We start from the raw sequence: 12446 nt of genomic DNA on the forward strand, positions 1-12446 counted from the left end.
GAGCCCCGCGTCGGGCTCTGTCCTGGCTGCCAGCTCAGAGCCTGGAGCCTGTTTCAGTCTGTGACTCCCTCTCTCTCTCTGACTCTCCCCTGCTCACACTGTCTCTCTCTCTCTCTCCTAGAAATAAATAAAACATTTAAAAAAAAAAGTTTTAATGGAATAATTAATGCTTATCTGACCATTCCTTCATCTTCTCCTTGGTTTTGCACATAGCCATTATCTGGGTTCCACTCTCTGTCTCAGGAGGCTTTTAGTATTTCATGTCGGAAATTAATCTATGCCCCTCCATGGCTGCAGTGAAGGGAAGTTTTACACAGGAACCCCCTTATTCTTCTTCCCTAGGAATGTCCTTTGTCCCTTTGTCCCTGCCCCTTTGCCCCTTTGATACTTTTTTNAGCTAACTAATAGCTGTAGGCCAAGTCTCATCAAAGTGCTGACTTATTGGGGTGTGGTAAGGATTGCCTTAATGGCTGCTTCAAGGAAGCCTATACTCATCCTCCTTGAAATCTACATTCAAAGGAGTTAGGCAAGAGAGAGAGGACACCTCTTCACCAGCTTACCTTGGACTCATGCTGTGGATTCTTATTTTTCTGTTTTTGGATCACACTTTTGTTGGGAGCCATTCTGAGCCCACTAGTCGAGAAAGCTCCTGGTGAGGTTAAAGCAAGTTTGTATGGTCTCTTGCCATCAGATGATGATGGATATCCACCCCTATTCAATTATTTCTGCTTGAGCACCAACCCCCAAGGTACCTTGTTGATCAGTATCGGGAGTGACTTGTCCCCTTATTCTGGCCCTGGTATGATGACTGCACCTTGTGAAGGAACTTATTGTGGGAATTCTTCTTTTGATTATGGGAACAGACATCGTGTCTCTGGCAGGTCCTGTTTTCCTCCATACTTACCCTTGAGCTATGAACAGGCTAATGACCCCTAGTCATAAAAGATTGACCTTTACATGTACAATTCTGTTTCTACCGTTGCATTAGTCCAAGAGGTTCATACAGCACAAATCAACTGACCAAAAATGTCTCTCATGCACTAGCTATTCAAGAAATCATAATACTAGACACAAAGGTAAATGCACTCAAAGAGGCTATTCTACGTACTGGAAATGCGTTAAACTTTTTAAAGGTATGATTGGCTCTCTGGTACCGTAAGGAATATAACTGGACATTTAAGTCTTGCCTGGAGACAAAGAGCCTAACTTAGAGAGAAGGAACAGATAAGGGCAGAACATACGTTATCACATAAACCTTTGCTAACTGATGATGTATAGCAGTCCCTTCCCTAGGCCTACATTCCACAAACACCTTCCCTTACACTGGCAGCTGTGATGAGGATGGATAAGAGTATCTCCAACTTAACCTATGACTTAATCTTAGCGTTATTAAAATGTGTATGTTATCTTGTTTTTCACTAAGAACACCCTGTTATTTTCTTAGTTACTCAACCTCACTATAATTGGGGTAGTTCTGCAAGAATACTTCTGTAAAACCTGTTTCTGTACCTTTTCCAAAACATCTTACCACAGACAACTATCCATTATAAAAATTCCAGTTTCTGATGCCATGTTAACATTTGACCTATAAATAAAGACACCAAAACCGACAGGGCATATTTGCTTGCCTGGTGATCAGAAAGAATCTTGGGGCTCTCTCACTCTCTCTCGCTGACACTGTCCATCCTTCAGGGACCCCTGGACCAGCTGGAGTGGGCCTCCAGCACACTTTTTCCTTGAATAATTGGCAGAGGATCTAGAATGATTCACATATGCACTGGAAAGCCAGGCCCCTACCCCCCAGGAATGTGATGTACCCTGTTGCTTAAATAAGACAAACTTATTAGAATGCAGTACAACATTTCTAAACCAAGTGTATATATGTGATAGGGGATTTCCTGGGTGGGGAGTATCACTGTGGGTCAAATATTCCTTTCCTCTATATGACAGAATTTTTCATTAATACTTCTTTGGAGACAAGATGTAAGAATAGAATCAATGACTAGCCAAAAAACATGGCATCATCCTCGAACTCTCTCTTTCCTTTACCCTCATATCACATCTCTTTCCATCTCCACTAACCACAAAATCAATTCCTCCACAACCAACAGATGTCATGTAATGTGCTCTAAAAAATTAAACTCCAAGTGAGAGTGATTGAAGGATAAAGGATTATCTACAGTGCCTCATATGTCTTTGTCCTGGCAACTATTTCTCCTACTATCTCTTGTACATGGCCTCACCCCCTAATGGCTCCTTTGCACTCTTGACAAAGCCCATACTGCATAAACCATAGTGATCTGCACAAATAATTCCTTTCTTCTTCTTCTCCTTCTCCTTCTCCTTCTTTAATAAGGCTGACTGCCACATGTAGCACTCATTTGGATGTGTCTGTAGTCTTGGAAGCTTGACTACCCTATATTCTCCTACAAAAATGGACCTTGATAGCCTGTTTGGTGGTCCCAGCAGGGAAGCTCAGCTACTCGTATACCCTTGACTGAAGAGTAATTCTCTATTAGGGAAGGTCGTCCTCTTTCACAGAGCACACAGCTTCAGGAGGGATGCACATGAAGCAATGCGGGAGGGGGGGGACACCTGCTTAGTCAGCCAAATCAACACTGGTGATCAATGGGGTGACAGATGTCACAGCCAGATCGGCCTCACATATGATTGCTTTTCAAGAATCACTCTAACTATTCCTGAAATCAGCCAAACTGCCACTCACCCTGCCTGATTAATCTCCTTAAATCATTCTACCCTCCTGCACAAGGTCAGAGTGTTCCTTTGGAGAATTCTCAGGCCTGGTGTCTTCAAATTAAGGGTTATGTTAATGATACTTGATGGGCTTTCCCCCCATTCAATATATAAAATAATGCTTAGTATTTTATTCTCTTAGAATCATATCATTATGACTTTGTAGATCTTCAGTGTTCCACTCTGCGTTCTTCTGAGATAATTATTGTCAAGTGTATATCTGGCCTCTTTTCAAATGTATACCTTAGTTTGCTTTTCAAATAACCATTTAGAGCCTATTTGCTGGAAACTCCAAAGCAAAGCTGGGAAAGAGTGGAAGCTAGGTTTCTACCTGTTTATAAAACAAAGGCTGTGAAAATGGTGTGTTTCTAAGAGGTAGATGTAAGATGCCCAATTCCTGGTGGGAGAGACTTATTTTATCCTGCGTCCAGATCCTCAGCAAATACCAAAAGCCATATTTCAAAATTCCTAGTATGTGAAACTTTTCCCCTATAATTACTACTGCTCAGTTTGTCCCAGCTGAAACCACCATTAATTTGAACTATACCTATTGCCCACTAAGTGGTATCCCTGATTCCACACTAGCCCCCTGCAATCTATTCATTTCATAGCAGTCAGATTTTTCTTCTTAAACACATGTAATAGGATGTGTCACTCCTCTGTTTAAACCCCTAAGGTTTCATACCATAGTGCCCTTTGTGTTTCCTGGAAACTGGAAACAACAAGCTCATTTTTTCTCTCACCCTTAATGCACCCTTGGTGTCCTTGCTCTCACATTCTCCCACGACTGGCTTCTTCTCTTCATTCAGATCTCTACTTAAAAGGCCTTGTGGGAGGTGTCCCCAGGAACATTGAATGTAAATTCTACCTCTAACATAATAATTATCCTTATTTATTTAGTTTATTTTTGGAAGCATGTATCAATATTTTATTTTATTCATTTTTACTTGTTTCATTTGCTATCTCACTCACACTAAGAATTTATGCTAAATGGAGCCAAAAATTTGTTTTGTCTATAGTGATAATCTCAGTGACCAGACCAGAGTTTTACATATGGTGGATACTCAGTTGAATTTTTGTTTATTTTTAATTTTTTCTCTAATCTTCAATTTTGCAGTAAGAATATATCCAATTTCTCTTCTCTGGAGTCTTTTAGGCTGCAACTTCAGCTTTCTATGTGCTGTTTATATCATTTTTTTTGCTACTGATAGAATTTTCATGTGTGTGTTTATAATTAAACTTTTAATTTCATGGTAATTGTAGATTTTGTTTATTCTTATTTGCATATTAGTATTATCATTGTCATTACCATTCTTATTAACTACTTATAGAACTTATACTATGCTAGGAATTATTCTAAGAAATTTGTAAACATTAGCTCATTTACTAACATCCTTGTGTAATTATAGAGATACTATTATCCTTATTTTACACACAGACAGAGGGCAGCACAAAGAGGAAAAGTAATGCTTATGACCACAGAGGCAGTACACAGAAGAACCAGGATTCAAACCCAAATCCATGCAGTCTGTCTCCAGAGTCCAAGCTCTAAAATGAATCAACAGATAAAAACCCAAAGATGATATATATTTAAAATATTTCCACATATATTTCTTTCTTTTCAATCATGCTCTTCTGAGTATTTCTAGCTCTTAAAAAAAAGGCGTACATTCCTTCAGAGGAACAAAAATACGGCCTGGAATAAGAGTTACTGACCATTTTTGATTCTCTGACTTAACATTTTGGGAATAATGGTAATTACAGTAATTTTAAATATAGGCTCTGCTGAGGGAAAAAACAAAATTTTCCCCTAAGTTCTCAAAGTTCATTTTTACTCAGGATATCAAAGAGATGTTCAGTGAGCAACAGCAAAAAAATGGCTGAGGGCTATTACCTAAGTATATTCCCTTCCAAAAGTAAAGCCTCTAGAAAATTTTATTTTGAGGGATGCGGGTAGACGAAAGAGATTAAAATCTTAACCTCAGGGTTAAGGGTTGTTACCCTTAGCAAAGTCCCATATCTACAGTCATTCTGAGATTCAGAGAGGCAAGGGGTAGGGAAGGTGTCTATATTGCTGGGCTGGAGAACAGTCTCTCAGAGTCTGCAGGTACCAACAAGATGCAGACAAATGGGCTGAGATGTGCTGCTCTTTTGAGTCCATGGAATACCTGAAGATAACTGGTAGATTCGAAAGTCTGGGATTAGAATATAGGAGCTACACTGTGCTGACTGCCAACTCAGGGCCTGGAGCCTATTTCAGAGTCTGTGTCTCCCTCTCTCTCTGACCCTCCATTGCTCCTGCTCTCTCTCTCTCTCCTAGAAATAAATAAAAATATTTTTAAAAAAAGAATATAGGAGCTACAAAGATGGGCTCCTTCACTAGGATCTCTGAAGTGTGGCAACAAGATACCCACAGGAAACAGGTAGCCAACCTTCAGTGGATACCAGACCCTGATAGGGATTGAAGAGGCCCAAGCAGACCTAGACCCTGAAGACTGTTAGAAGTTCAGAGGACAGCAGTTGTACCAAATGTATCTCTAGACAAACACATAAAAACATTCTCTTATGGACAGATTCAAGGAGGGCAAAGGGTAAGCTTCATCGGGAAAAAATACTCTAATATGATTTTAAACATTGTTTTTACCTTCTAATGACTTTCTATTAGGAAGAGGTTGAGTTAGTATGAAAGAACCAATTTTAACTTGGGGGACCTGGGAGACCTTGGGAGCAAAATGGAAACTCAAGGCAATGAGAGCTTTTCCTTACAAGAAATAAAAAGAAACATCGCTTTTGTGCATACAAGATGTAGGGTATGCACATGTGCAATTCTGTTATCTAAGAGAAGTAAGACTAAGAACTCACAGAGGAGATGAGAGTAAAAGAGGAGGTGAAAATCAAGGCTCCCTTGTGTATTATAATAAAAGAAACATTGAGTGCCTTTAGACACAGTGCAAAGTATTATAGCAATTTAAAAAGATCAATATGAAGATAGCAGTCATGCATGTAAAATCTGCTGAGATATATTGGCTACATGATCAAATTCCATTGCTGTGTGAAAGAATATATTTGGAAAGTAATGAAAGTCCATAAATAGAAATAGGAGGACAAAGGAAAAATTGATACCAAGGTTTGAGAAAATGTTGATCTGCCATAATCTTTTCCCCATCTAATAAAATGGCAACATGAATAAGTTGTACATTTGGCTGACATACTGGTGAATCTTTACAACTGAATCTCACCATTCAGGTCTCTCTTAAGGGGACTGAATAGAGCAAGGTATTTACAGTATCTTTGCAATGGGTCAGTGGAAAAGAAAGTCTGCACATCTTTTATTTTGCTTCAGAGAGAGTTCTATGAATAGCAAATTGGCTCTTTTCCTAATTACTCTTCTACAATCAGCTGCTGAGTGCAACTCCATAACCTACACTATCCTACAAAAGACACGGCAGAGGTTAAATGATTTTGTCCTACATCCAAGACAGCTTTCATATAGCTTCATTGTTCCTTCAATGAATTGAGTCATTCACTGAAAATATATACTTTTACAGTGTTCCAGATATATTATCTAAGGTATTAATCTCCACCACACTAAATTGAAATATGGAAGGAAAATGTAAACTGTACCAATGTGAACAATTGTAGAATTTGGTAATTTGGCCAACCACTTACTACGTGTGGACAGAGGCATTCATAGAGAAGATAACAAAAAAATAAAACAAATGAACACCGCAAGTGTAGCATGGTATTAATGTAAATTAATGTCATCTGGATGGCATTCTTTATATTTAAATTAAAATGACAAACAGAAAAGCCACTTGAATTGGTGGTATACACATTTATGTTTATCTCAGCATCCTAAGTGAAAGCTGATATATAAAACCTCTAATATCGTTTTATTTTATACTCCAATCTAATCCATATTATATTTTTCTTAAACTCAATCATTCCTAAAAGCAGAATCATGGATATACCATAGAAGATAGAGATTAGATTCTTCAACATAAAGTAGCTTCACTCAGAAGCTAGTGTAACTGTGGCATTTTTAACTCACTATTGAAATGATATTGATTAAGCTTTTTGAATAAGGTGGCTGCTGTTGTCACTATAAAACAATGTAAGGGCTAGGGAATTAAAATCACTAAATATTGGCAATGCAGTGCCGAACAGCTGTGTATTTGAGTAACATCTGGGTACCAGACTAAACTCTTGTGGTTTTTTTGTTGAGGTGTGCTTGCTATATAGCTCATGTTTCTATCAGTAGTCAAATCATGTACATTAACTCAGTCAATTTATTGCTTCTGCCTGGGACATAGTGATTTCCAAATGTACCATTTTTATAATTGTTTTCTAAGCCTGGAGGCATGGCAAGGCGTCGGCAATGCCTTTCTGGTAGCTTATTGCTTTCTCCTTGTAGGATTCACTGTTTCTGACTGGGTTAGCACTTTCTGTCTAACACTTTACTGTGTTATACAGTACGCCAGGTCTCAAGCCACGTTGGAGCCAAGAAGGAAAAAAAAATGATGAAATGCAGCTAAACAGTTTTGCTGACATCTTCTTGTCTCATTTCATTCACAGAGTGTGAACCCCTGGAGTTTTACAACCATTTGAAATTCAAAGGCAAATGCTGAGAGCACACCATCATGAGAATTGGCACCAATGAAAAAGTTTGTCAAAACTGCTTTGGCACTGAACCACTGAATGTTTTCGGCACAAGTAGAAAGCTGACTCCATTCATAGACAACTCATGGGCCAACCCAAAGGAAAGATGTCAGATCCACTGAAAATCTTTCCTTGCAATTACTGTATGATTTCAACATCAAAGTCTATAAGAAATATTATTTTTCTCTGAAGTGTGATCTGTGGCATCATTTTCTTTACCCATCAGAGGTTTGTCCTCTATCTTCCTTAGAACTTGAATATGCATTTTGGAAACCTGCTAGTGATTTTAAATTTCAAAACAGATAACAAACATGATTCATGTACTATGACTCATTCCTTGTAGATGTTCTAATTGTATAAACTATATCCTTCAAAGCATCCTACAGATACATTAAATATTAATAAACACTTTTAAAAGTGCCAAGAGGTATGATTCCTTTGTACTCACTGACAAAACTGTAACCTATCCTCTACTTTATGTCTGCAATTCAAAATAAAGCTAAGAAGCTGGTCAGCCTTGAATTTTTTAACTGTAGGCTTGAACACACCAGCTCTAAAATCACAGTAGCCATAACTGGAATATCAGTGGCAATCAACTCTACTTCCATATACATGATTTTCTATAATTTTTCTCATTGTTTCTTCAAATAAATAAAATTGAAATTATTTATTGTATTTTCATACATCTTTTAAACTAATAAAGTCATTTTTTAAACATAATGTAAGCTTCCATCTTGTAAAATTTGAGAAAGAAATTATCATTGTTCAAACCATCTAAAAGAAACCATGTCTAGTTACTATCTATCAGATCATAACTTATTTTGCTCAAGATCCACTTTAAATTCTCTAGTCATCCTTTTGGTTCACTTACCATCTGTCTCCCTTTATTAAACTCTATATTCCATCAGGACAAGACCTTTTTGTTACATGTTCAGATTTGTATCCTTCCCCCCCACTAAAACTTAGAAGAGTAACTGATACTTAGGTGTTATTTAGAGAATATTTGTTGAATGAATGAATAAATGGATCCATTGTTTAGAGGGAAGTTGGTCAACTGAAGTCTTACCCACAGGTGATTTGTAAGTTGTGATTTGATTGTGTTTTGGGGTCATGAAAGAGAAAGCTACTTCACCATTCTCTCCATGTAAAAGAAAATTCGAACATAATTGATCAGATGAACATCAAATGTCATTTTGGGGATTTTCTCGAATAATAACAATCCATATAGGAGCCGGGGGATATTAAAATAATGAATTAGTTTTCTATGAGAGCATCAGAAGTATATGAGTAATCTAGAGTATTATTATCTAATAGAAATAGGATGTGACTCATGCATTCACTTAAAATGATCTAGTAGCCATATCAAAAAAGTAAAACAGAAAAATGTTATGGACTGAATGTGTCCCTCACCAACACTCGTATGTTGGAACACTAATCTCCAATACAGAGTATTGGGAGTTGGGGCATTGTGAGGTAATTATATTTAGGAGGTCATAGGGTGGAATCTCCAGATGGGATTAGTATCTTTATAAAAAAGGAAGAGACTAGAGCTCTCTATCTCTCCTCCATGTGAGTACACAGCAAGAAGATGGCCCATCGGCAAACCAGAAAGAGATCCCTCACCAGACACTGAATCCTCCAACACCTTGATCTTGGGCTTCCTAGCCTCCAGAAACGTGAGAAATAAATGTATGTTGTTTAAGCTAGCCAGTCTGCACTGTTTTGTTTTAGCAGATATAATTGACTAAGACAGTAATGATGGAATTAATTTTAATATATTTTATCTAATGAGATATTTTCAAAATATGATCATAACATATAACCATATAAAATATTATCAATGAGATTATTTATATTCTCTCTTTTTTTACTAAGTCTTCAAACTCTAATGTGTATTTCATACTCATTATCAATTCAGTCTAGTTACATTTATTTTATTATTTTAGTATTTATTTATTTTTGAGAGAGAGAGCACAAGTAGGGGAGGCTCAAAGGCAGAGGGAATCTGAAAGGGACTCTGTGCTGACATCAGAGAACACAATGTGGGGCTCGAACTCACAAACCATGAGATTATGACCTAAGCCAAAGTAGGAGGCTTAACCAACTGATCCACTAGGCGCCCTCCACTAGTTACATTTAAATGCTCTGTAGTCACATGTACTAATGGCTATCATATGGGACAGAATAGGGTTAGAATAAGAGATTTAGTTTTGGGATAGACCCTACCTAATTGTGGGAACTGAGGAAGGAGTTTATGCTAGATTTCACTTCTATGTTTAATGTTGAGTTTGATGTTTCCAGAGGTCAGCCCAATTGGCATCCAGAATGGAAGCTTGTGTCTTTCTTTCTTTTTCTTTCTTCCTTTCTCTTTCTTTCTTTCTTTCTCTTTCTTTTTCTTTCTTTCTTTCTTTCTTTCTTTCTTTCTTTCTTTCTTTCTTTCTTTCTTTCTTTCTTNCCTTCCTTCCTTCCTTCCTTCCTTCCTTCCTTCCTTTTTATTTTTTTTGGACAAGAATGAAGTAAAAATAGGACAGAAAGGACAAACTGTAACACATGTATGTTTCTCACCACCCCAATCTAGATGCCATAGGGGACTTGGAGGACAGGCTGGTGCCTTTTACCAGGGATCCACCCCCCTCATGTGATTCAAAACTCAGAGCTGTTGAAGGAAAATAAGTGGTGGGAGGTAGAGAAGCTATGTGTCCAGTCGCTGTCCCACACTTACAAGGTGAGATAACAGGTTAGTGACAGCATGGGCTACATTGTTTGAAGCACTGCTTCAAACCTTACAGCATACACTATGGCACTGCTTTATCATTGCCTACCAGATCTCATGCAAAATGTCTTTTGCGAGCAATGTAAACTCCAAACCATATATGGAATGAATTCTGGGAAATGTAGTTCCAGCTCAACTAAGTTGAAACAGTATGAATGCACCACAGGAAGGGAAGAAAGATTACTCTCGTGTTTCCACGTCCTATCAAAATAAAAATTATTCTTCAGAAATATCATCTCAGTAATATTACAACACAGGGGTTTAAAACAGATGTTCTATGGAAACCTTCTATAGTACAGGAAGTTTTTACACTGAGAAATTAATGCCAACAGAGTTTGTGTTGGTATATTTCTCCTTTCCTCTTCTACTTCTTCTTCTTCTTCTTCTTTTTAAATCTGAAACTGTAGACACTGACACAAAATCATTTAACTGAAGAGATCCTGAAGAGTATAAAGAATTACCTATGGAACCCAGGCAGGATTGATTAGTGCTAATTGCACTTAAAGTCAAAGTTCTAATGTAATTTTTAAAGTAGAAGTATCATAGACTTTTAGAACTAGAAATGGTTTTTCAAATTATCGGATTGAATTTCTAGACGAGGAACTGAGACCCAGAAACATAAATTGAGTAAATCTCAAATCATTTGATTATATAGCAATTCAGCAAAAAGTAGGATTCTGTTTTCCAGAGATCTAATATACTATAACTGAAATAAATGAGAAAAGCAAATAAGGTTATTCAACAAAATAAGGATTGCTTCCTTGGTTAAGTGTAACTCATCAAAGATACATAATACCTATCTGTAATTACTACCCATGGTACTGTTAATGACTCACCTATATAACTGGTTCAGGACATTGTTAATAAGTGGTAAGCTCGGGCATATCTCAACAAGGAAAAAAAATACCTGTTCAAGAGGTATATTCTTTTTTATATTTTATTTTTAGTGTTTTTATTATTTATTTTTGAGAGTGAGAGAGAGAGAGAGACAGAGAGACAGAAAGACTCAGAATATGAAGCAGGCTTCAGGCTCTGAGCTGTCAGCACAGAGCCTAATGCCAGGTTTTACCTCATGAACCGCAAGATCATCATCTGAGCTAAAGTCTGATGCTTAACTGACGCAGTGAGCCACTCAGGAGCCCTTCAAGAGGTATATCCTTAATTGTGATGGAATTGAATGCTAAACATATAGCATATATGATTAAGGTTAAATAACCTAATTTTCCAGCATTCTCATTTTCTTTTCTTTTTATCTTCTTTTTTCTTTCAGCTTCCCCATTGAGAAAGAACATCACACTGGGGAAGAGGTGGAACTATTCAGAGAACTTGAGATAGAAGGAGAGAGTGGGAGAAGGTGTGTGCCTTGATTCTAGTTTGTTCTTTCTGTTCCTATGACTTGGCTGCAGAGAACAGGTGTGGTCTTGTCATATGTGTTGGCAAAGGCAGAGTCTGAGGAAGGTGCCTTCCATTCTCCCTCAGGAACCAGGCATTTCAGAGGGGTCTTTCTATTGAGCAAGCTTGCCTGTGAGGTCAACACTGTGAAGAAAAAGTGGACTTAAAGTGAACATTGCGGGACATACTGGAAGTCAAGAAGAAGTCCCAGCCACACCTGAGAGCATCTGAAGCACTATTAAAAACTGAAGTGAGTAAGAATATCACTATCAGTGGAGGCATAGACTGGCTCTTTCAAAACCATTGCAGAGAGCCTGTGCTGGGAGAACAGAATATGAGTTACAGGAGCCCTTGGCTTCTCATCAGTGGTAACAATAGGGGTTGAGGTCAATGCCACCCCAAAGTCACTAGTGTTAGCAATCTTCCCAATAAATTTACATACTTTCTTGGACAGAAGAAGGGGAAGAAAAACTCTGGATGATGAGAGAAATAACTCAGGTTGAGAATTTGAATTTTGAAATAGTTCTACATTTACCCCCAATGAGATCATGTTAATGAGAAAGAGGCTGTTATATACTGGGAGGGTCTGTTGCCTTCAATTGAGCAGGTTACCTAACTTCTCAGTGGCTCAGTTTCTTCTGAGTAAAATAAGGAGGATCTTTATACACATTTTCCAGGGAGTTTGATGGTAAGATTGGTTTTAGTTGTGGAAAATAAACCTAATTTTTTTTAAAATTTCCCCCATGTGGGAATCAAAGTGAGTAAATTCTTAACTTTTTCCTATGAGCATGATGAGGGAATATAATGAAAATGATGGAGCTTGATGGCAAGTGTGAATATTACGAGTTTTGCTGGTGTTCTTGTCTCG

General features: G+C 37.7%; 1 protein-coding gene and 1 long non-coding RNA gene across 2 annotated transcripts in view; one reads left to right on the plus strand and one right to left on the minus strand.

The window, feature by feature from the left end:
• The window catches only part of LRRTM4 (leucine rich repeat transmembrane neuronal 4), a 699153-nt gene that overhangs the window by 233697 nt on the left and 453010 nt on the right, over positions 1 to 12446 (minus strand). The window lies entirely within an intron of this gene.
• LOC144229339 (uncharacterized) lies at positions 8957 to 11834 on the plus strand. The gene is made up of 3 exons (XR_013334463.1): positions 8957 to 9102; positions 11457 to 11540; positions 11666 to 11834. It is a non-coding gene; the product is annotated as an uncharacterized LOC144229339 (long non-coding RNA).

This window comes from Crocuta crocuta, unplaced genomic scaffold, assembly GCF_008692635.1.
Source record: "Crocuta crocuta isolate KB4526 unplaced genomic scaffold, BGI_CrCroc_1.0 scaffold263, whole genome shotgun sequence".
Classification (NCBI taxonomy): domain Eukaryota; kingdom Metazoa; phylum Chordata; class Mammalia; order Carnivora; family Hyaenidae; genus Crocuta; species Crocuta crocuta.